The sequence below is a fragment of the Melanerpes formicivorus genome, unplaced genomic scaffold (assembly GCF_026170545.1).
Source record: "Melanerpes formicivorus ecotype bairdi unplaced genomic scaffold, bMelFor1.0.p_v2 SCAF_1, whole genome shotgun sequence".
Classification (NCBI taxonomy): domain Eukaryota; kingdom Metazoa; phylum Chordata; class Aves; order Piciformes; family Picidae; genus Melanerpes; species Melanerpes formicivorus.
The window spans coordinates 15,657,048-15,682,680 of record NW_027142353.1 but is presented as its reverse complement, the minus strand read 5'-3'; the positions used below and the strand labels follow the sequence as shown (position 1 = coordinate 15,682,680).

Sequence of the window (25,633 nt, the reverse complement as noted above, 5' to 3'; positions counted from 1 at the left end):
AACAAACCACAAAATAAACCCCAAACCACCAACCAAACAACCCAAACAAAAAACAACCAAACAGCCACCAAAAGAAAACAAAAAAGCAATGGTTTATTTTTACAATAGCAAGAGTAGGGAATTAAAAAAATTAATTCACAAGCTCTCCAATAAATTTCAACATTTAACAAAAACATATTTTCTTTCATACTTGTTTTTGTAATAGAAATAGCTCAGCATGAATGTAGATATTTTTCTGATCTATATTCCTTCCAGTAAAGTGGTAGGCTTTTTATAGAAGCAAGTACATTTTCCTAAATCTTCCTTACAAATGAAGACTAAACAGTTGGTATTTATCAAATAAATGATGGGAACACTGTCTGTTAAAAGATAAATTAAAATCAAATGCCTAAATTTAAAATATCTATACAAACACTTTTGGTGGCATCTACCAGTATTATTTAGGAATTTAATTTCTGTGGGAAAATCAATGAAATTAATATCAGCCTACTTTTCCACCTTACCCCTTCCTCCACCCCTTTCTCCTTGCTGCCACCAAAAAAGCCAAGAACCCCTAAGCTATTATTGATGCAAGTTTCCTTCAGTATCACAGTATCACAGTATCACTTAGGTTGGCAAGGACCTCGAGGATCGTTGAGTCCAACCTATCAACACAGACCCCATGACTAGACCATGGCACCAAGTGCCACATCCAATCTCCTCTTGAATGCCTCCAGGGTCGATGACTCAACCACCTCCCTGGGCAACCCATTCCAATAACGAATGACTCGCTCGGTGAAGAACTTCCTCCTCACCTCGAGTCTAAACCTCCCCTGGCGCAGCTTGAGACTGTGTCCCCTTGTTCCCCTTGTTGATCATACACTTTCTAGGGCCCTCAAATATATATTATGACCTATCACCCCTCTTCCCATTTCAACTTTTGTTTACTTCAAAGTGCTAAAACTGTGGGGTTTTTTTAAGTAATCATTTTTGATAATGCAATCAACTGCAGCAATTTGTGAGATGGAACTTCATTTTCACTTCAAACTATTTTAACCACTCATGAAACACCAAAACGAATGCCACTTAAATCATATGTATAATACCAAACAGAAAGTCAGTTTCCATCAGAGTAGAACAAAAGAAAGTCACTTCAAGTAGTTTCACAAATAAGAACTCTATGACTTCATAAAGTTGCTATGACAAGTAATTTATTCCATGAAGGGCACTAAAACATTGACAGCAGGAAAGTGGCACAAACAGTTGATGATTGCCAGCAATGCTCTGCTGATTCCAACTGCAACAGGAGGAGAAACTCAAGGCAGAAAAATGATGTTGCCTCAACCAAAAAACCACACATTTTTGGAGATTGTGAGCACACTGAAAGAAGTTATTGGCCTAAGAGATATCACTGCTTATGACAGGAATGCCTAAATACTCCAGGGGAGACATCTCCCTTACTTCAAGGCTTCACACATTTGATACAGCTGCAATATTTACCTAATATCAGTGCAAATTCACTGCCATTGAACAAAAAGAAAACCACCATTGTCATGTTCTAGCACCCATTTCCAAGTCCCTCATGGTAGTTTGTTTGGTTCAGGCAGATTTACTTTTTTTGTTTGGGTTTGCAGGCCTACATGGCAAACAAAGTGGAATTAATTTGTTATCTCTTGTAGTCAAGTAAGCTAATCATGTGTAAGAAAAGAACAGGTCTATTTAATAAACCAAAGCATTATCCAGCAAGACTAAGTATGCATATCATAATAAACCAAGCATTCATGCAAATTACTATCTGGAAAAAAAAGGTCTGATTTTGCAGCCAATACAAATATATGCTCACTCATTTCTACATCACATAAATTTATTTAGTAAATGGTTAAAGTAACAATGCATCTTATCTATCATACTTTTAAAATGTACGTAAAAATAGATTCTATTCCTTGGTTCCTTTGGATTTTGCTCTTGCCCTACATGGAAATGTAACCAAAATCTTTGTCTATTTATAGAACCACATAAAATAAGGTACTTACTACTGAAAAGAAGAGTTGGTATTGAAAAGGGTAAGTAACAATGTAGTTGTGAAATTTTTGAAGGCTGCATCCCACATAGTGAGAGGATTAAGTAAAAAAGGTAGAATAGGTTTGTATCACACGTTTTAAAAGTGTGTATGTGAATACACACTGCAAACACACAACAAATCATTCCTTCAGGACAACTATATATTATGATTGGTAAATGCCAGCGCAATTAAAACAGTCAGATATCTCATTCTCTCAAGATAGGATGTTGATATTCCACATCCTATATCAACATATATGTTGATATTTGCAAAATAATTAGCAAATTAAATTCTTCTATGCAGAATTCTAGAGGTTGTTTCTAAGACTATCTAATACAGCAAATTAAATTGAATTTAATATTACAGTATCACAGTATCACCAAGCTTGGAAGAGATCTCAAAGATCATCAAGTCCAACCTGTCACCACAGACCTCATGACTAGACCATGGCACCAAGTGCCATGTACAATCCCGGCTTGAACACCTTCAGGCACAGTGACTCAACCACCTCCCTGGGCAGTCCATACCAATGGCTAATGACTCTCTCAGTGAAGAACTTTCTCCTCACCTCGAGCCTAAACCTCCCCTGGTGCAGCTTGAGACTATGTCCTCTCGTTCTGGTTCTGGTTGCCTGAGAGAAGAGACCAACTCCCTCCTGGCTACAACCCCCCTTCAGGTAGTTGTAGACAGCAATTGACAAGTTCTGAGTGGACAAAATTTATTACACTGAAAGAAAAACAAAAGAGACACATCCAAGAAGATGTGAAAAAAAAAACTCAGGTAGACTGAATTAAAAAGTTTCACTGGAATACTTTTGGTGAATTTATACCAAAAATTGTGTTTCCTCCCTAATATGATGCTGGTTTTCACAAGCGATGTCAGCTTACAATATGCCTGAAGAACAGAATGAAGCATGGTGGTAAAACAATTTATTAAATTATGCATAAATAGCCTGTGCAGTTTCCCTATGAGACCTAACAAACCATATTGGCTTTTATTCAGACATCAAAATGTAATTAAGTATGTTTCGTTATGTATACTCATGGATTATTCACATCTGAATACTTTGCTTGCTCCAACTGCATTAGTGTATTTGGCCCCAATCTACAAAATATTTTAAGTGAAAAATCAAATTAGAGCAACTTTTCCTGGAGGAAATCACTTTCTCTTTATCTCCGTTTCTACAGATCTAGCGCAATTAGTAGTTTAAGACATTGGATTAGTGTTAGACCATTAATCTAAACATGTAAAATAATGACAGATGGCACCAATACATGCCGCAGTGTGATCTTGTGGGAAGGAGACCCCAGATATGGGAGCAACATCAATCATCCATATGTTCAGGTTGTGGTAAACATGTTATAGAGGATATTATTTGGTTCCAACAACAGAATTGCCACAATTCCTGCTTAAACTAACAAGTGGTTAAACTAGTTGAAGAACTACCCCATGTCAAATCTCTGTGTTTTCAGGCCTTTGTCAGGACACTAATTTCTAACACACCAGAGCCAAAACCCATTTTATAAATATGAGAAATCTCCTACTGTTAAACTCCTGCCAGATTATCCTTAACCTTTTGTGTTTAATAGGTCAACATTATTTAAGTGGTATCTGATGATAACTTATAGAAAAAGACAGAAGCATTCTAACCTTGCTCTACTCTTCTCTCCTTTTCTTTGCTTCATGTAAATATGTTGGTTTATTCAACAATTTTAAGTATGGCTCAAACAACTTTTACAAGACATTAAGAAACATCACAATCTCCACAGCACACCCTTCAAACAGTAAAGGTATTATTTGTGGCCTTGTGGCTAACAAACACTGCTTCTTTAATTAAAGCACGTTTGCTTTAACATTCCTGTGTATTGCAAACTCTGTTTCCTCCCCCACCCCCCAGTTTATGGTGACTTACATCAATTTGGGACCCTTTAATATAGTCACATTGCCACAAAACTTCCTCTGTGTGGTTGTAACTAGCACAATGGAAGGCCATTTGCTAGCTACGGACACTCAGAAGCTTTTAAATCACCAACACTAATTTTGCTGTTTGTCATATGATGCTATCAAAGCCTAAAGGGTGTTTACAAATCCTTATGAGCCATGATACTTTGTTCAGTTGTACAGATATGCTGGAAGAACAGAGAAAGGAAAGGGAGCATCAGGATTTGTTCTAGAATAAAAGTATACACTGCTAACAAGGGTATTTAGGTAGAAAGAAATGCACATAGTCATCAAGAGTGTTGTAACAAAGTTTTAAGCAGAATGTAGAAAAAACACACCCATTTCAAAAAGTTGTGGGGTTTAGGTTTTTTTTTTTTTTTTTTTCCCTGCTAATGAGGTAAATAATACAGTCTAATGTCATTTATGTATTTGAAAATGCTTAGCATCCTGTAACCATGGTAACAATTTGCCTTGCTGAGTGCATCTTTGTTAACATCCCTTCTCTGTAGTAATGTCTCCATCACCATCTGGCACTGACAATTTTCTTGCTTGAGTGAAAATTCCTCCAAAGTATAAAATTCAGGCCATTTATTTTTAGAGGGCTGACTGCCCCAGCTTCTGTTGGCTTGTAGAGTCTCAATCAGAAATTCAGTATTATGATTTTGATATATTAATGAAGGAGATAAGAAGCAGTGTGAAAAATTATTAGATTTATAACTTAATCAGTTGTTTTCTTGTCTTTGTTATATGTGGTTTCTTTTTCAAAGTTTTTAAGGAGTGATTTTAAAAACCATGTACTCCATCTCACCTCTGTTGTTTCACAGAAAATCAGTGGCATTAGACAGATGGCAAAAAGAATTCCATTATTAATAAAACAAGTTCCAAGGTACCACATAAAGACTGGGAAACCTTTGTTTCCATGGTAAATTCTTTAAATATAATGCACTTGATAAATACAGCATTCAATACTCAGTGGTCAAATGGAAATAATATAATCACAGCTATTAGGTCAAATAAATAACATAAGAACTTAAAAGACCAGCAAAGTAACAAATATGTACTGACAAGGAGCCAGATTGGAGAGATAAAGAAGGAAAAGACCTTTCAAGCATGGGCCTCTCTCCAGGCTACAGTTTGACATTTTCGTAACTACTCTGAATATTATTCCAAAGAAGAAAACAGTAAAATTTTTTCACATGTATAAAATCAGCATTATTTTTCAGTTTAGAAATATGAGTGCTACTAAATATTTGAGTAAATTAAAGTCATTTGGCCTTGCTCTGTTTTGCATAGCGTGTTATTAAAAGTCAGTTGATTGATATGTGATTTATATGTGTGTTCTTCAAAGTTGCATAAAAGCAGCCAAATAATCCTTCTGGGTTTGGGAGGAATACCTGATGATAAAGCTTAGGACGCATTTTATACATAATTATTTATCTTTAGTGTGTATGAAGAGTGTAGACCAGGCATAAAGATGAAGGCACTTGCATCACTCATCCAAGAATATGCCACTGTTGATTTCTCCTTCCACCGGATCAAAACATGAAGTGAGAATGCTGATGTGCTCTGTGCAGTGAAAATATGACAGGCTTCTTTATATATAAACAGTTGCTTTTTATGTGTATTCATATGCTCCACCTCAGAGTGATTTCATGTGGGTTCTGTGGTGTTTGTTTTTGTTGGTTTTGTGTGTGTGTGTGTTTGTTTTTTTCCCTGTAAATGTTTTTTTCTTTTTTTAAAAAAAATAAAAAGGGGGCATTGACAGTAGCAGCTGAGGCTGGCATTTGGAAACAATGGAGACCAGCATGTAGCCTGACAAAAAACATTGATGGAAGAAATGTATTGATTGTCACAATGGGAGAATTGAGAGGCTGTAATGATTTTCAACTTCTAGGACAATTTTGTAGGGTTTGGAAGTGTTTTAAACTGAGCATATTCAACATGAATGCTTGAGAAATAGCTGAAAAGACAAAAATAATGAGTCCTGTTCTGCACAATATAAAGTAAGTCAGAATTCTTAGGTTACCTTAAATGGTTGTCTTTGATGATTCAACACTGATGTCCATACACCTCCTAAACAACCATTTCACAAACTCTGGGTTGTTTTTTTAATATCACTGCAAGCTTTGGGACTATTCTTTATTTTTACTTATGCTTACTGAAAGATACATGATAGAAATTTATTAAATATTAGATAAATCCTTTATGAAAGGGCTGAGAACAAAGTTCTCTAAGTGTCTAGTTTTACTTTTTGTAAAAGGAGATTAGCATACACAAAACAACTTCTCTGAAAAAGATCACTACAAATTTCCCTATCAGAAAATACAACCATAGTGTGGAGTTCCTTAAATAACAGGATGCCTAATGTTTCTGTTTTCTTCTTCATAAGGTAAAGAAATCTGAATTTATTGATGTAATTCATTCAATTTTGTGTTTTAAACTGTTACACATTGTAGGGTTCTTTGACCTGGAAAAATAAGTCACCTGCTGAAAAGAGGTAAGTTGTTTTTTCCAGTCTTCTTTATGGAGAAAATGTAATACACATATTTACAGTGGAGAAAAAATTATCCCAAAGCCAGGTGAATAAAAACAGCACAATGCTAAGCTACAATTTTCTTGAACTGAGATGCACCATGAGTGTGGTGTTAAGACAGATACATAACTTTACACATGATGGTTGGGAAGCATTAGCTTCTGATGGGGCCTGCCTCCTTACTGAGTGTGAACACCAAGCCCTCAGTTATTGCCCATGTCTTAGCAAGACTAAAGCAAGATGTGTTGAATTGTGATCTTGATTGTCATTTGACTCTAGCAATGCTGTGGAGTTTGATACAGCTTCACAAAAGTGAACAGCACTGTAACACTAAAGAGGCAATGGCACGAAGATCTGATCTTGTTTAAGTGGCATTAGACTGGGATTCATTTCATAGAATGAAGGCATCATAGAATGGTTTGGATTTCACTTGTACTACAGATTATTCTAACCTTAGCCTCATGAAAGGTAATGCTTTGGTAGTTCTCTTTCCCTGGGAAGTAGATGTAAGAAAGCTGCAGCTTCTGTTTAGCTGATGTCTATTTTGTTTGGACAACAAGTCTATGACTAACAATTTTCTTTTCACAATACTTCCAGAATCCCATCTCAGTGTTCAACAAGAGAAATCATTTCTCCTTCCACTGCTAGTAAGATTTGCCAATAGCTCAACACAGGCAGGAAAAAAAAAAAAAGACACAGATATTTATAAACTTGTTACAATAATTATAGGCTAAAAGATCAAAAACAGAAGACAGACACCAGAAATTATTTTAAAGGCAATAATAAAATAAACATAACATATTTGACATAAAATAAGACAATTCTAAGCTATGGGTTAAAAGGAAAGTGATTCAAAAGTATAACCCAGCTGCAAAATAAAGTCATGTACATAGAGCTACTGTTAACCTGATTTGTTACACCTGAATAGCAGTTTTCACATATGAAGCAGTTCAAGCCATGCTATCTTTTTAATTTACATTGTAAAATTTTAATATGACTGAAAAATCATACTGCTATATTTAAAGATATATTCAACTTCATGCTTTCAATATCCATTTTCAAAATTTACCTTGCACTATTCTTCAGTGTGGCCTCTCATTATTTATAACAGAAAAATTAAAATAAACTAGTAAATGTCAGAAAATACCCACACACATCCACAGAAAAGCCTTGCTTGAAAAATCTTTTTGTGTTCTTAGCAAACTTGCTGTATCTACTCCATCACATTAGGTGCAGTGTTGCAAACTTAGGAAGAAAAACAAGACTGACATACTGGAACACACATTTTACATTCACAATTCACTCAAAACAGATACTGGGGTCTTTGCTGCTCAACAGGATATTTAGGTACTATATAGATACAAAGACTCTCAGAGAGTCTCCAGGTTCTACTATTACTCTCCACTTCAACTGGTAAAACAGTCACTATCCACGCTCGTTCCTATTAAAATATCTTTCATCTACAGTACCAAGATAAAGATAATATGTACCACTATAACCTGGAAGTGGGGGGGGGTCTCCCCAATATAGGCCAAGAACAAGTCTTGAAATTTGATAACCTTCTAGGCTGCATGGGGAGGTGGGAGCTATCATACCCAGAGGTTTTCTGATAGCTATGCAGAGAAATCCTGATCATATTAAAAAAAAAAAAAAAGGAAAAAAGCAAACCCCTTTGCATTTCCCTGAAGTAAAACTTAATCCACAGTGATAATACATCCTTCTGGAACTTTTAAAGTGCCATTTTTCTTGACAACTTAGTAGCCCATGCACTTTCTGTCAGACAACTCTATTCAATGTGTCATGACTATGCAATAAAGTTATCATGAAAATTAATGATAATGTTATGAACCGCAGAATAAAAGCAATTAACTTTTTTCTAAATGCCAACAGTACAAACCTTCTACATCTTAATTAGTTCTCTATCATCTTACTTCATATTTTTCCACATATGGAGTCATTATTTTAACAAAGTACACTTTGGAGACTCATTTTCCAACATGATGGAGTAGCTTTGCTCCATGTTGACAATGTAAATTTATATTTTACCCTAGTCAGGGAAGAATCTTTCCACTGAAAGACTGAGCTTCCTTTCAAATGGACCAAGTACAGACAGATCATCCAAAATCCCTTTGTTTCTAGTTTCCCAGTAGAAATATAAGAATTATCCTTACCAAGAATTATCCATAAACATCTGCTGTCTGCTATAACAGGTTCTTCTGTTCACAGGAAAAAAACCCCGAACCACTCTATTTTACTGAGTACTAAAGAGACAAATTTGGTTCTACCTTTTCCATTTACTTTCTTGGCACACAATCTGAGCAGATCAGTTAGTGTATGGGATAGAATAGAATAAAATAGACCAGGTTGGAAAAGACCTTCAAGACCATCAAGTTCAACCTATCACCCAACATTATCTAATCAAATAAACCATGGAACCAAGTGGCTCATCTAGTCCCCTCTTAAACACCTCCAGTGATGGTGACTCCACCACCTCCTAGGGCAGCCCATTCTAATGGCAATCACTCTTTTCGTGAAGAACTTCTTCCTCACATCCAGCCTAAACCTCCCCTGGTGCAGCTTGAGACTGTGTCCTCTTGTTCTGCTGCTGGCTGCCTGGGAATAGAGATCAACCCCACCTGGGTACAACCTCCCATCAGGTAGTTGTAGACAGCAATAAGGTCTCCCCTGAACCTCCTTTCCTCCAGGCTAAGCAACCCCAGCTCCCTCAGCCTCTCCTCATAGGGCTTGTGCTCCAAACCCCTCCCCAGCTTTGTTGCCCTTCTCTGGACATGTTCCACCAACACAACATCCTTCCTAAACTGAGGGGCCCAGAACTGGACACACAACTCAAGGTGTGGCCTAACCAGTGCTGAGTACAGGGGCACAATGACTTCCCTGCTCCTGCTGGCCACACTATTCCTAATGCAGGCCAGGATGCCGTTGGCCCTCTTGGCCACCTGGGCACACTGCTGGCTCAGGTTCAGCTGGCTGTCAATCAGTTACCGCCAGGCCTCTCCAGTGAGCCAGGACTGTTGAAAAATGATGGAGAGCGTCTTGGCCAGCTCATCTGCCAGCTCCCTCAGCACCCTAGGATGGACCCCATCTGGTCCCATGGACTTGTGCGGATCCAAGTGGCTAAGAAGCTGTCTAACTACTTCCTCCTGGATTACTGGGCAACTATACTGCTCCCTGACTCCATCTGCCAGCTCAGGAGGCCAGTTGTCCAGAAGACAACATATCTTGCTATTAAAAATTGAGGCAAAGAAGGTGTTAAGTACCTCTGTCTTTTCCTCATCCTTTGTTACTATGCTCCCCTCTGTATCCACTAAGGAGTGGAGGTTGTCCTTGCCTCTCCTCTTGCCATTAATATATTTGTAAAAGGATTTTTATTGTCCTTCACAGCAGTGGCCAGTCTAAGCTCTAAATGGGCTTTCGGCTGTCTAATTTTTTTTCTACATCACCTAGCAACATCCTTAAACATTTCATGGCTAACCTCCCTTTTTTTCCAAAGATGATACACCCTCTTTTTTTCCCCCTTAATTCACTCACAAGATTTTTGCCCAACCAGGCTGGCCTTCTACCCCGGCAGCTCATCTTCTGGTGCATTGGTACAGACTGTTCCTGAGCCTTCAACATTTCTTTCTTGAAGCAGGTCCAGCCCTCCTGGACCCTTTTGTTTTTAGTGGCTAGATCTGATCCCTAATGTGTTCTTACCAAGAGGAGCACAGTTTCACTAATTTATTGAGGATTTACTGGGTTTTGCTCATTTTCAGCTGAAATGGAAAAGCTTTCCTACATTGTAAAATACAGATGCAGCTTTTGTTTCTTAATTGTTTAGAACTTCAAAGTATGACTTGGTTTTTTTACTATAGCTGTGCTATGCAGATCTTAGGGATGTCATAGAAACTAGAAATGATTCACTGGGCCAGCATGTTCCTTCTCAGTTAATACTGGACCAATAACCCATAACAACACTTGAAAGAAGTATGTTTCTTGAAAGAAGTTTTTGATACATTATTTGATTTTATCTATTCCTCTTGATAATTGAATTCAATAAAGCATTTTATTCCATAATCTTTGCTCTGCATCTATGGTGCTTTATATATCTGCCTGCTAAACATTGTCAATTTGTACCATTTTAATAAGAGGGCAGAACTGTGAATCTTGGAAAAAACAACAAAACAAAAAAAACCCAAATGACAAAAACTTTTGAATAACTTCTGTGCTTTTGAGTGCAATAATCAAGCACTGCACAACACATTACTTTATAAAGTGCTGTCCTACCCTTACAAGTGACACAACTTCTCTATCAGCAGTCTTCCTCTTGATTTTATAAGAAAGATCTCTCTAACCTGGTGTCATCTAAATTAAGATTCTACAACTAGAATTTAAGTTTACAATACTTTGATTAAACTGGACCCAGAAAATCCGACAGTTCTGTATAAAATCTACAGTATTAGCTTTTAAAAAAGATAGCACACTATATGCATGTAGTCAGCTTTATTTAAAATAAGATTACCCTTTCCCCATCACAACTATTTTCTGCCAAAGCCCACATAAAGTACCCTTTATGTGGATGGCTAGAGGACTTCAGATGTTGCAATGGGATGCAGACCCTGCATGGACTAAGTTCAGTCACATTGTGGCCAAGAGTGAGAACAATCTAGCCCACTACCTGTATGTGGTACATAGTCCTTCACTTGTATTCTTGCTTAAAATGCTTCAGGTAATTAACCAACAAAAAGTAGGAAGATGTGTTTTTATAAAAAACAGCAAATAGCAGTACAAGGCATCATCATAAGGACTGAGCACATTCTGTGTAAGACTGGTAAGCAGGGGGAGACAAAGGAAAAAGGGAAAAAATTACATACCACTATATGTGTTTGTTGTAGTCCTCCCTCTTCTTTCACCCTACAAAACAAGATCCCATACAGCAAGCGTTATCTACCTACTAGGAAGCAGGAGGCAAAAAGACTGTCAATCACAGGGGTATTACATACAGTAAGCTTCCACCCTTTCTCCCCCTTGTATTTAATTAAAAAAAAAAAAAAAAAAGGAAAAAATTGTAGAATTAGGAAATATACTCTTATGGAGATAGTTACATAACATAAGAATGGGAAAGAGGAAGGAAGATAGGATGGCAGAAAGCAAGATTATGACAAACAATCACCAGTATGTAATTTCCCACTTCTGTATGTCATATCTCCTCCCATCCTAGAAACAAGATAAACAAGATTCCAGACAAGTGGCAAGAAATGAAAATGTCAGCCTGATGAACTCTTCAGTCGAAATAATTCAGATTATGCAATAGGTCTTGTTGATAACAATAGTGGCAAGAACTTTATCAATGATCCAGTTTCAGCTTTGTACATAGCAGATGCTCTCTCAGTCCTTTGGCCTAGAAGATTAAAATGCTACCAATACACTGCTCACAAACAGCAGTGAAGTATCTCCACGGCACTAAGAAATGCTTATTTTAAGTATTAATAAAAACTTCCTGTCTCACAGAATGAAATAGACCTCTTCTCCACATGAGTATGGTCTAGATCAGGGAAGATGCAAGGACACGTGATGGTTCTTAAGAAAAACAAGAGGTATAGCAGTCATATATAATGCTGAAAACTGAAGAAACACACACTACACAGACAGCTTCATCTGGAAGTAGTAATTTCATAAAATAATGAAGTCTCATTCTAACAGGTGTTCATTTAGAAGCAAGTGAGACGTTTCAAAGGGACACACAGAGAAAATTTTAGAACATCCATATTTTGAATTACAGACAATCTTTATTGTCTGGTAAGTTGTATGTTGAATACACCAGGTACAGAAACTTCTTGACCACTAAGAAGTGAGGTTTGATGATTTTTCTGGAAAGATGATTTAACACCCAATAACTTGCAAGATCACTATCCTAAAATAAGAGAGCTCAGCAGATGTAACCCAGTTTAAACACTTAAAAATATAAATAGAAACTGATGTTTTAGCTATAAGACAAGTGTGAGGGAATTACTGTTAAGCAGACCGAGGTAGGTAGGACAAAGTTGGTTTTAGACAAGTTCAAGATGTTTTTAAGAATGTCTCTTGAAATACAGATCTTGCTGAAGGAGGTTATGTCACTGCTTCTATACACATTTAAATCTTAAACTTTAAGTGGGCAATGAATCTAAACGGGGAAAAGTGGTGGAGTTAGATACTTATGCACTAACTGGTCAAATGTTATGACAGACAAGCTTTAAAAATGCAGTTTTCTGACATTCAGAACCTGCCTGGACATGTTCCTGTGTGACCTGCCTTGGCAAATGCATTGGACTCAATGATCTTCAGAGGATATTGTGACACCTTAAACACGTTTCTTGTAGCTTCTTGATTATAAAAGAACAGGTTTTTAGAAAAACATAAATCACTCCTCTGTCATTTCACACAGGAGCTACAGTTTGTTCACTAAGCTATTGAAAATGGAATATAATTAAGTTGGACATTTTCAATTCATCCTTTTACAGCATTGGGAAGCTGGCAAAGTTTAGAGAATGACCTTTTTTTTTTTTTTTTTTTAAAGATTTTTATCAAAACTATCTGCACCAAATACAAAGGTTTGTACATATGATGTTTAAAATTCTTCAACTGTCTTTGTACTCTCCTTCAGAGCAACATAATTAAGTCAGAGAGAGTAGACAGAGCAAAAAGGAATAGCAAAATGATGGAAGAAGCAAAATTCAAGAAAAGACTGGAAATAAATATTCATCTTCTATAGACCCTTTTTTTTTTTTTTCAAGAGTAAACTCAACGGAAGTAAGCTTTGAAGGCAAAGTGAAGATCAAATAACCCAACTCTATTGAAAAAAATTAACTCAGGTCCAGAAAAAAATGTGAAAAAATAGAAATATTCTGTCAGTTCCACAGATCAGAGAAATTAAAGTCACTAGAAAGCAATACCTTATAAACTTCTGTTTGCAGTGAGCAAAGACAAAATATTTCCAGGTAATAGTCAAGGAAATTGAAAAGCACAGGTCACAAGAGAACAGGAGTATGCAGCACCATCAGATGATCCACTGGTTTAAGGACAAGGAAAACCAGATCCCATAACTACTGCACAGAGGCAAGTGATACAGCTACCATGCTATCTAGTAACCTCTTTCTAAAGATGGTCTTCATGGCTAAGTTAGATGAACGGAGTCTTCAAGCAGGTTCAAAGTCAGTATCCTGATATGGAGGCAGAGGACACAACATCTGTGCTGTTGTACATACAAAAACATTTTTCTAGAGGACATAAGATCTCAGATAGAAATTCCAACAAGAAGCACAACCAGGATCTGCAGCATGGGGCTGCATTTCTGGCTTTTTGGCTGTGGAGCCTGTTTGTTTTGACCCTACAGCCACCTTGAGCTCCAGTTAAGTCTTGCTTATACACATCAGTCACTGAAGACAGAAGATAGCAGGCTTGGATTTCCTATACAAGTTCAAACTCCCCTCCTTCATACACTTTTTATTCAGCAGGAATGTCTTGCTACACCTAGCAGTCAGATTACATCATCGTTAAATGCAGTCTGCTGTCAGATACATGGTGCCTGCCCAGATTAATTAAAGTAAAACCTGCACAGCATACATAGTACAGAATACAAAAGAAGGCACAAATTTCACTGCACAGTGTTGGCAGCACAAGCATAATGCTTTTAGGCTCATAAAGCAGTCATCCCCATTCCAAACAATACCTACAATTTTTCCTGCCAAAAACACATTAATGGCCATGAAACCCACAGAGAGCACAGTAAGCAATGTTACCCACTCCTGACGTCTGGAGGATCATTTAGAATGAAAAGTTTGCCAAAAATTACATTAAAAAAATCCTACAGTGCAAAATGTGTTCTTTGGCAAAAATCAGAGCATTGATTCTATTGAAACATATTCTTAGTGAAAGGATGTATAGAAATGCTTATCATTCTTCCTATTAATAAAAAAAATGTAAAAAACAATTGTTTGATCCCAACCATCTCTACTGAAGTTTCAGAAGCTGTTTGAAACATAGTGACCTCCTTATACAGAAGGTATAACATGTTAGAAATACCAGTTGAAACACTGTACTTGATCAAAATCTGAATTGGTCATTTGCCTGGTTGTAAATATCATATCCTAAAGGTTCTTCTCAACATCACCAGAAAGATTTATTTTTTTTTCCTCTCAGAAGACAAGCATTCCACCTGGGAGATCTCCTACTGATTTGCAAAGCAAATGGGTTTTGGTAAAATTTTGTATCCATGTAAATGCCATTGTTTTAACAACCAGTCTCATTGGTCTGAATAGAAGACAGCCAAAATACTGAGTCAGAATCAGGCAGTGCAGTAACAAAATGAAAAGCTATTTCTGGAAAAGAGATAGCCTTTTCTAGCTGGGACACACTGTTTAAAAAGTGATGAATGTGCACAGAATAAAGAGTATGAAGTGAACGACTATTAAAAAAGAGAATGACTAAATAATAAGAATAGTAACAAGAAGACCACCTATTGGGCAGTGGAGATGAAGGACAGTTTGATCTATTGTGAAGACACATCAGTTGCCAGAATGCTTGGAGAGGCAAATAAAAAGAAAAAAAGACAAGAAATATACAAGGACTTAAAAAAAGGCTACTGAGGGATTATTTAAAGATTTAACTAGGGAGAAAGCACAAATAGATTTTTTTCCCATAATTCTGAAAAGATGATATGTTCAGCTATATCTGCAGTCTGCATTTTAGCAGGAGCTCAGCAGAAGACACACACCTGAAAATAAAAGTCGGACATTGGAACTTCTGGTTTCCTTGAAAGTCTGTTTGGCAAAGGAGGTGGAAAGATTTGGGGAAGGGAAGAAAAAAAAAGAGAGAATAACCTCAAGAAGACAAAAAAATGAACCCTGGGGTAGTTGGGGATGTTCCTGCTGACTGTGGGGAGGTTAGACTAGATGACCTTTGGAGCTCCCTTCCATCCCAGACCACTCTGATTCTATTGAGAAGCAGACTGAGGAAATGAGACAGCTACAACTAACTGACTGTGCTCTGACAGGATGTCAGTTATACTGAATATTTCTATGACAATATACAGTGCTCAGAGCTAGTATAGTGCATTTTCCCACTTTTCCAAGTGACAGAGGCAGTGTGTGACACAGGGGGCAATAACGTCAACATAAGTTTGAATACTGGTGTGTTGGGTTTTTTTCCCCATCAGCTGTCTTTTAAGATTGCTGGTTCATGAGAAATTCAGCATGAGCTAGCAACATGTACTTGCAGCAAAGCAAGCTAACTGAATCCTGGATTGAACTGAAACAAGTATGGCCAGCAGGTTGAGGAAGGTGATACTCCCCCTCTACTCCACTCTTGTGAAACCTCATTTGGAGTACTGTGTCAGGCTCTGGAGCCATCAACACAAGGAAGACATGGAACTCTTTGAACAGCTCCAGGAGAGAGCCATGAAACTGGAGCACCTCTTGTGAAGACAGGCTGAGAGAGTTGGGGTTGTTCAGCCTGGAGAAGAGAAGGCTCCAGGGAGACTCTATAGGAGCTTGCTAATATTTGAAGAGGGCCTACAGGATAACTAGAGAGGAACATTTTACAAAGGCACATAGCAACAGGACAAGTAGTAATGGCTTCAGACTGGAAGAAGCTAGATTTAGATTAAACACAGGGAAGAAAATTTTCACCATGAGGGTAGTGAGACACTGGAACAGGTTGCCCAGAGAAGCTATGGAGACTCCAACTCAGGAAGCATTCAAAGCGAGGCTGGATGGTGCCTTAAGCAACCTGGTCTAGTAGGAGGTGTCCCTGTCCATGGCAAGGGGGTTGAAACTAGACTATCTTGAAGGTCCCTTCCAACTCAAACCATTCTGATATGAAGACATGTACAAAATGAGATATACCTTGCTCCTGAACCCTTACTGGTGCTTTGTTGCTTATTGTATGGAAAGTTATTTTGTGGGCTAAGAGAAGAAGGAACATAGGAAAATAAGATTAAGACAAAACCTGAAAAATAGGACAGAAAATATCTTTGAATAAGGCTCAGCTCTCTGCAAGATGAACATAAAGAGCAGTATTTAAATCACTAGAGAACCAACAGTATCTTAGATGTTGAAAGTGAAAGAAAGGAAGAAAGGAATGAACTGCCAACTAGATGAGAGTATGGAGACCAGTTTTCAGTCCTTCCTCCTACAGAGATACTGCTCAAAGAAAAAAAAATATTTATATTACTCTACCAGGCTTACCCAACTGTATCCATATTTCAACTGACCTTTGTTATAGTTGCCACAGTGACACATTTAAGAGAGATGGTTCCTTAGGGCAGGATGTAATTTCTAAGCTGTACAAAAGCTAAAGCATGTGAATCAACTTTGCTCTCCATTTTTTCAGCACACAGTTGTGTTCTGGACTGTAACTGGTTGTCTGTGGTGCTACTTTTATATAAGTAACTGGTCTAACTGTACATCTCTGTGCAAAGCTATTTGGTTGTGGCTGTTTGTCCATCATTTCTTTGAAAATACTATTTGCTGCTTTAATTCTGCCAAAAGGCAGATATTTTATAGCCATATACACATTTGTTTGTTTGAGAATACACAACAAATGCTACAATTTCTAATTTAAAGCAGCACTCTGAGTGTGAATCTTATACAATAATACTAAAACATGCCCAAACTTCAGTGAATAGCATGTAATAGTCATCACAAGAGAGAGAAGAGAAAATTCTCTAGGAAATAGATACAAAAGCTTTACAAAAGAGAAGAGTAAGAAAAAATAATGAGAAGATATACATAAAGGATTTGAGAAAATGTGATTCCAAAGTACACAAGCAGAACCACCATATGAATAAAGTGAGGCAGCACACTTAGAGGCAAGGAACATTGTGGAGAGATGGCAAAGAACTGGCGACAACAGAAAAAGAGAAAGTGTGTGTGTGTAAGAGAGAGACGGTGGCTGACATCAAAAGAAATTAAAATAGAAGCTAATTAACAGAGGAGGGAAGTAGACATTTAAAAGAGCTGAAAATAGATTTTTTTAGAGAGAGTATAATTAGTCTTGAAAAGAAGTAATACATTAAAGAAATATCCACACAGTGGAGAGCAGGTAAACAAATGACACTTCAACATCTTTCTAGAAATAACATTCTTTTCTGTAGCTCTCAACAGCACACCATTCCAGTTGCCTAAAATAGTTTCAAGAACCTATAAAAATTCTACAATACATCTATGCATTTAGACATACCATTTAAATACCCAAGGTCATAGAACTGTGTTTTGATACTGAGATCTTTTTGTGTGCTATGATAATTCACTCTAATGGGTGACATTTGGGCTGTTTTTAAAACTCGTAGCGACCCAAACACTAGAATGGGACCTAAGCTGACAAACAGCAGTTGTGGAAGTATTGATTATATCCCCTCAATGCATTGCTTACTAACCTTTTCTTTGAATAACGTTATGCACTAAAGCAATAAGAACACACTGTGCTGAGCTGTAACAGCTTGAATCCAGGGCTGGCATTTTGTCCAGTCTGGATACCAGACAGCTGTTGAGTGGTATCTAACTTGTATCAGCAGTTATTATGGGTCCAGCGCATTGTACTGAATGACGTCTTGCTTGTTTCCTAATCTATTTATTTTTTAGGTTGTCTTGGCCTTTCTATTGAAAAATCTCAAGAATGGTCTCAAAAGAAAATAAAGAGAAACTTAACAATTCATAGATAATGAAGCACCTACCTGTCTCCCATACCTTTGAAAGCTCTTTCCTTTCAAATGGTAAGTTTGACTCAGCCTTTGTAAGTTGCAACTTGTCACATAAGACCAGTGATTACAGACTAGATTACTGCACATTCCCTTCATCCTGCTCTCCAATGATTGGATAAAGGAATACTCAGTTATCTCCTCTATGTACTAGCCTCAGGAAGACCCATTAAAAAATGCATTATAGATTATTTTTCTAATCGCTGACCTTCTATCCAGGTACCTAAAAATGATTTTCCAAAGTGCTTAGCAACTGACATGTTTAGCATCTTCAAAAAAAGCTTATGTCTCGTTTTGATGGCTAGATAAGATTGGACTATCTTGCTGGTGTTTTAGAAAAAGAAAAATCTAGTTTAGGAAACCTAGTCTCATTTCACAGACACCAAATGAAAAATACCTTAGTGGCACTAGAGTTAATTTGGACCTTCAATACATTTTCCAGTATGATGTCTAGCTCTGCAAACATGGTAAGTGGAAACAAAGTTACAGCCTGCTACATATCCTTTTAATGTTTGTGAAATAATAAGGAAAGACAGAATAAGACATAAGCAAATTAAGATAAAAGGCAGAAATCTGTTCACTTACATATGCTCAGAGGTACCAAAGAAGAAACTATATTTACCAACTGAATAAAACATGATAGTTCATAATATGCACAACAAAAGATTCATCTGAGTTTAAATAATTTATTACCATAGACTAATTGACGATTTTAAGTTCCTAACAAACTGCCCTTCAAAACAGTAAAACTTTGTCTGGCTTCACATGCCAATATTGAATTTTTGACTGATTTTTTTTCCCCTAATGAATTCCCACCTTAAAACATCTTGAAATTTGTCTACAAGTATGGCAAATGCAAAAAAAGGGGATTAAACTCACAAGAGATATATATTGTGCAAATGAGGATAAGTAAACACTTGTCCTCTTTGGGTGATGTGATAGTAGTCAACCAGTCGCATACACACCCAAGTGGAAGATATTTTTCAAAGATGGAGACACACCACATTTAACACTTTGGCTTATCACCACTGAGGAACAGCACAGAATTTTATCTAATATCTTATGTGCTAAAACTCATCACTACAACCCTTGCTGATTCAGAGGAACCTCTTCTGTACATAGAATCATAGAATCAATAACGTTGGAAAAGACCTTCGAGACCATCAAGTCCAACCTATCACCCAACACTATGTGATCTGGATGACGGCATTGAGTCCATCATCACTAAATTTGCGGATGACACCAAGCTGGGGGCAGGAGTTGATCTGCTGGAGGGTAGGAGAGGCTTTGCAGAGGGACCTCGACAGGCTGAACAGATGGGCAGAATCCAGCGGCATGAGATTTAACACATCCAAGTGCTGGGTTCTGCACATTGGCCACAGCAACCCCATGCAGTGCTACAGGCTGGGGTCAGAGTGGCTGGAGAGCGGCCAGGCAGAAAGGGACCTGGGGGTACTGGTCGATGGTAGACTGAACATGAGCCAGCAGTGTGCCCAGGCAGCCAGGAGGGCCAATGGCATCCTGGCCTGCATCAGGAATAGTGTGGCCAGCAGGAGCAGGGAGGTCATTCTCCCCCTGTATGCTGCACTGCTTAGGCCACACCTTGAGTTGTGTGTCCAGTTCTGGGTCCCTCAGTTTAGGAAGGATGTTGACTTGCTGGAACATGTCCAGAGAAGGGCAACAAAGTTGGTGAGGGGTTTGGAACACAAGCCATATGAGGAGAGGCTGAGGGAGCTGGGGTTGCTCAGCCTGGAGAGGAGGAGGCTCAGGGGTGACCTTATTACTCTCTACAACTACCCGAAGGGAGGTTGTACCCAGGCGGAGGTTGGTCTCTTCTCCCAGGCAACCAGCACCAGAACAAGAGGACACAGTCTCAAGCTGCACCAGGGGAGGTTTAGGCTGGATGCTAGGAAGAAGCTCTATACAGAGAGAGTGATTGCCCATTGGAATGGGCTGCCCGAGGAAGTGGTGGAGTCACCATCACTGGAGGTGTTCAGGAGGAGACTTGATGGGGTGCTTGGTGCCATGGTTTAGTTGATTAGGTGGGTTGGATTGGTTGCTAGGTTGGACGCGATAATCTTGAAGGTCTCTTCCAACCTAGTTTATTCTATTCTAATCAAATAAACCATGGCACCAAGTGCCTCATCCAGTCCCCTCTTTAACATCTCCAGTGATGGTGACTCCACCGCCTCCCTAGGCAGCCCATTCCAATGGCAATCACTCTTTTTGTGAAGATCTTCTTCCTCACATCCAGCCTAAACCTCCCTGGTGCAGCTTGACACCGTGTCCTCTTGTTCTGCTGCTGGTTGCCTGGGAATAGAGATCAACCCCCACCTGGGTACAACCTCCCTCAAGGTAGTTGGAAACAGCAATAAGGTCTCCCCTGAGCCTCCTCCTTTCCAGGCTAAACAACCCCTGCTCCCTTAGCCTCCCCTTGGAGCTTGTGCTCCAAACCCCTCACCAGCTTTGTTGCCCTTCTCTGGACACGTTCCAGTAAGTCAACATCTTTTCTAAACTGAGGGGCCCAGAACTGGATGTAGAACTCAAGGTGTGGCCTAACCAGTGCTGAGTACAGGGGTAGAATGACTTACCTGCTCCTGCTGGCCACACTGTTCCTGATGCAGGGCAGGATACCATTGGCCTTCTTGGCCACAAAAGCACACTGCTGGCTCATGTTCAGCCTACTATCAACCAGTATCCCCAGGTCCCTTTCTGCCTGGCTGCTCTCCAGCCACTACAACCCCAGCCTGTAGCACTGCATGGGGTTGTTGTGACCAATGTTTAGCACCCAGCACTTAGATATGTTAAATCTCATGCCACTGCCTATCTGTCCAGCCTGTCAAGGTCCCTCTGCAGAGCTCTCCTACCCTCTAACAGATCAACTCCTGCTCCCAACTTGGTGTCATCTGCAAATTTACTGATGACTGACTCAATCCCCATATTGAAAACTCCACTATCTCATGATCACTGCCTCCTAGACAGCCTCACACCATCACTTCTCACTTAACAGCTGCATCAGGAAGCTGTCCTACATACATTCTAGGAACCTTCTGGACTGCCTCCTCTCTGCTGAATTAAGGTCCCAGCAGATGTCTAGCAGGTTAAAGTCACCCACAAGGACAAGATCTGATGACCTTGAGACAGCCTCCAGTTGCTTGTAGAATATTTCATCTGCCTCCTCATCCTGGCTGGGTGGTTTATAACAGACTCCAAACAGGATGTCAGTTTTGTTAAGCCTCCCTCTGATTTTAACCCACAGGCACTCAATCCTTTCATCTGCAACCTCAAGTTCCGAGGCATCAAGAGATTCCCTAATGTACAGAGCCACCCCTCCTCCTCTTCTCCCTCATCTGTCTCTCCTAAAGAGCCTGTAACCCCTCAGTGCAGTACTCCAATTATGTGAATCGTCCCACCATGTTTCTGTAATGGCAACTATATCATAGCCTTTCTGGAGGACCAAGACTTCCAGTTCTTGTTTGTTACCCATACTGTGTGCATTGGTGTACAGGCACTTCAGCTGGGCTGCTAATTTATCAATTAACCCTAATCTATGTCCCACTTGCTCCTCTCTGGAGAGACTGGTTTCCTCACCCATCCCCTTCAGACCTAGTTTAAAGCCATCCCAATGAGCCCTGCTAATTCCAATGCTAGGACCCTCTTGCCCTTTCTAGATAAATTCACACCATCAAGGTTCAGCAGGTCGGGTGCGGTAAAAGCTGCCCCTTGATCAAAATACCCAAAATTCCACTGCTGGCACCATCTCCTGAGCTAATTGTTGATGGCATGGGTTCTCCTGTTCCTCTCAGTGTACACCCCTGCCACTGAGGGAACTGAGCAGAACACCACTTGAGCTCCCACCCCATCAATCAATTTTCTGAGGGCCTTGAATTCCTTTTTAATCATCCTGGTGCCCTTATCAATCTCATTGCTTTCAGCTTGGATTACCAGCAATGGGTAGTAGTCACTGGGCTGGATTAGCTTTGGGAGTCTCCTTGTGATATCCCTTATCCGGGCCCCAGGTAGGCAGCAGATTTCCCTATGGGATGGGTTGGGACAACATATAGGTCCCTCTGTTCCCCTCAGGAGAGAGTCTCCAACAATTACAACTCTTCTCTTTTTCTTTATGGTGCTGGTCCTTATGGTTGGTGGGAACTGCTTTGCCTTAGGCATCTCCTTAGATAGGTTCCTCTTCAGCCCTCTCATCCACATTGCCCTCGACCTGCAGGGCCTGATACTTACACATATGCAAGGTTGTTCTAGGTTCACATTACAGGGATGGATATTCACTGTATATCATCACAAGTAACATATAATTAAGAAAACTAAAAGGCAGCAGGCCACACAATTATGAAAAATACTGTATCCAGTTTCTATTGATTTAATTATTATAATCAATTGACAAATTTAAGACAAATTAGTGTTTTTTTTCCAACTAGTATTTCAGCTTAATCAGTAGATTGCACTATAGGCCACAGCTTGAGCACATCCTCTTAATTTAAGCAGTTCAAAATACTATTACATTTTCTGGTTTAAACTACTGTCAGTGACTCTGGAAAAGAGAAAGCTTTTAAGTTTTACCCACTTAGTGATTTTTCATTAAGTTCTATATGAAATTAAGGTTTCTGGATTTTATTGATGCTTTCACATATTGTTAAGAAATTCTTTGATAATAATTAAGGATAAATGGACTCACTTAAAAAAAAAAGAGGGGGAAAAAAAAAAAAGGCAAGCAGTAAGATCTTCCTGTTCCCATAGAAAAATGTCCTTATCTAGCAGCAGGAAGAGTGACAAATCAGCTGTTCCTGAATTGAGACAAGAGGAAATCAGCTGTTACTGGCATAGAGGGATGATGCTGCCACACTTCATGGAGACTGCACATCCAAGAATGCTAAACCTTCTGGACACAGTGTCCCCACATGGCACTGTCTCAGCCCACTGTGAAACTACCACATGTTAAATCACTTGAAGCATGTGAATACAACATTTTCAGCCTCTTATAAAGTCTCTTATATGGTATTTCTGGATTTAAAGAATTTTACTATTGGCCACATTTCTCACTGTGCTAAGAATGGTTTACAGAGCAATGTCAAGGAGTATTTATAAAATGTTTATATTTTTACATGCATCTTCATCTTTCATAATTGTTCTCTTCCTCGCTTGGGCTCAAATTCAACCTAGCAAAATACTCTCTTTAAGAAAATCCACTGAGATGAAGATTGGAAGTGATACCTGCTTATATTTTCACTTAAGCACCTCTCAACTCCAAACAACAACGAAAACCACACACAAAAAAATCTAAATAAAACATAAGAGAGTGGATTACTTTATTATCTGTAAAATTCTTCCCATTGGCTGGGGCTTAAAAGATATTTTTTCCTTCATTATTGTAAAAGACAAAACCCCAAAGTCTTTAACAAAACTTCATAAAAATATAATTTTATTATGGAATGAATCAGTTTATTAGGGCATGAAAATTACCCAGATGATAAAAACTAAGTATTTTCACAAAAAAAAAAAGAGATTAACAAAACATGTCTACAATTGTGCTATTCCCATCTGCATGAAAAATAGCAACCAAAAAGAAATTGAAGAAATTGAAGTTTTGCTTCTCATAAAAACATTTAATTTATATATTATAAAGTTCTCCGGCTGGTCAAATTCCAAAACAGAAAAGGAGTGTCCACCATTCAAACTCTGTTGAGGGAAAATACACTTGAAAGGAGCTAGTTTCCAGTTATTGTCTCTGACATGAGGAGGTAAGAGTTCAAGTGGTACAATAGATCCAACACACTTATGCCCAGCAGCCACTTACTCCACCATTCCTGAGCATCCTTCAGAAAACAAAATGCTTGAACACTATTAATCAGGGTACTCTTTAAGGGTCTTATCTTCAAAACCTTTATTTTGGTCTGGAAGTGCATGTTGCACCAGGAACTGTAGCCTGTGATGAATGATGTGAAGTCTGCACACTTGTATTAAAATCCAAATAAAAAAATATTTTGAGGCTTTGGTTTTAAATGAAAATGAACAAAGAGTTTTGTTAATCTTCCAGAAAACAAGAATTTCACTTCATAAAAAGTTTGATATTTTGAAAGTATGTGATCTTTCAAACTTTCTTTAGGGTGAGACTAAAACAGAATTGGTTGAAGAAAACATGAATGCAAATTATGGAGATGAAAATTATTTGTGGAAGAACAAACCCCTATGTTTGAGATGTTAGAGTAGTGATATTGTAGAACACCTTTCTCAGAACAGTAGTGGAGAAGAAGGAAAAACATCAGTTTCTGACATGGAATGATTTTAAAAATGGATAGCTATGTTGCTTGCAACAAGAGGGTAAAAACTCTACCTAAGTCCTTCAGTAATTGTATTCTCCAGTTCCTGACAGTTATGTGCAAACAAAACCATTCTCCATGACTCTGCTAAAGTCAACATAAAATTAATTTTTTTTCAAATAATATAGGAAACAAAAATGTGAAAGGTGTGATGATTTTTTTGAAGACAATCAAGAGAGATGAAAGTGCAGGAAGATAATTAGAACAGAGCTCTTTGGTCCAGTTACTCGTAGGCAGCAGGAACATGAAAAGACAGGAGGTTAATTATACTCTGTAAATAATGTTTTCAAGAGAACAGCTTTGGTAAGTGTAATAGGTTTGCTGAAATTTGTCACCATTTTTTATTGCAATCACCTGTCCAGAAATCCTTGCTAGCTTCAGTATCTGTGGAGGAAGTGATACATGAAAAAGCCCTAGATGATATCAAAAATTCTCACATGCAATTTGATCTGTATTTCTGAGTTTCCCCACCTTCAGTTTTGTGACTCAATATTATTGTTCCTCTTAGCTTTACAGTTTGAAACATTTCAAATGCACTACAGTGTTTCAGAATAACACACAATTCCCAGTTACTCTCTCCAATGAGTGAAAGTGCCATCACACATAGTGGTAAATCACTTTTGTCTTCCACAGTAACCATGTCATTTATATGCCATTTATGTTGGGTTTTGTAACACTGTTCAGAAGAGCGCTATAAGCATTATTATAACTTCAGCACTGCCAACACGATGTTTACATTTTATTGTTACCTGATGCTTTTGCCTCTGAGAAGCACAGATATGGTTCCTGATATCAGATAAACTTATAAATACCAACATAAAAGCTCTGCTGATAACAGAGTTCGGAATAAATCATTGTTATCTGGACAGGGAAATGCCAATGATAAATTCAAGTCAATAGAAAGACAACAGGCTCTGCAAACGCAGAGGTTGTTCTGCACATCTTCCAGCCTCTTCTTTTGCTGCAGCAACTCAATTCCATGTGCCCCCTTGCCCAGTGTCTCTGCTGAGGAAACGTGGAAAAGAACACTCACAAGTAATGGAAGGCTT

General features: G+C 38.5%; 1 protein-coding gene across 3 annotated transcripts in view; it reads right to left on the bottom strand.

The window, feature by feature from the left end:
- FGF14 (fibroblast growth factor 14) overlaps window positions 1-25,633 on the bottom strand; it is a 455,302-nt gene that overhangs the window by 183,239 nt on the left and 246,430 nt on the right. The window contains exon 2 of one of the 3 annotated variants that reach the window (XM_068163038.1): window positions 11,387-11,426. The exons of the other annotated variants lie outside the window; for them this stretch is intronic. The gene's annotated coding sequence lies outside the window, so the exon portion shown is untranslated. The remainder of the gene's footprint in view (window positions 1-11,386; window positions 11,427-25,633) is intronic. 3 annotated transcript variants of the gene reach the window in all.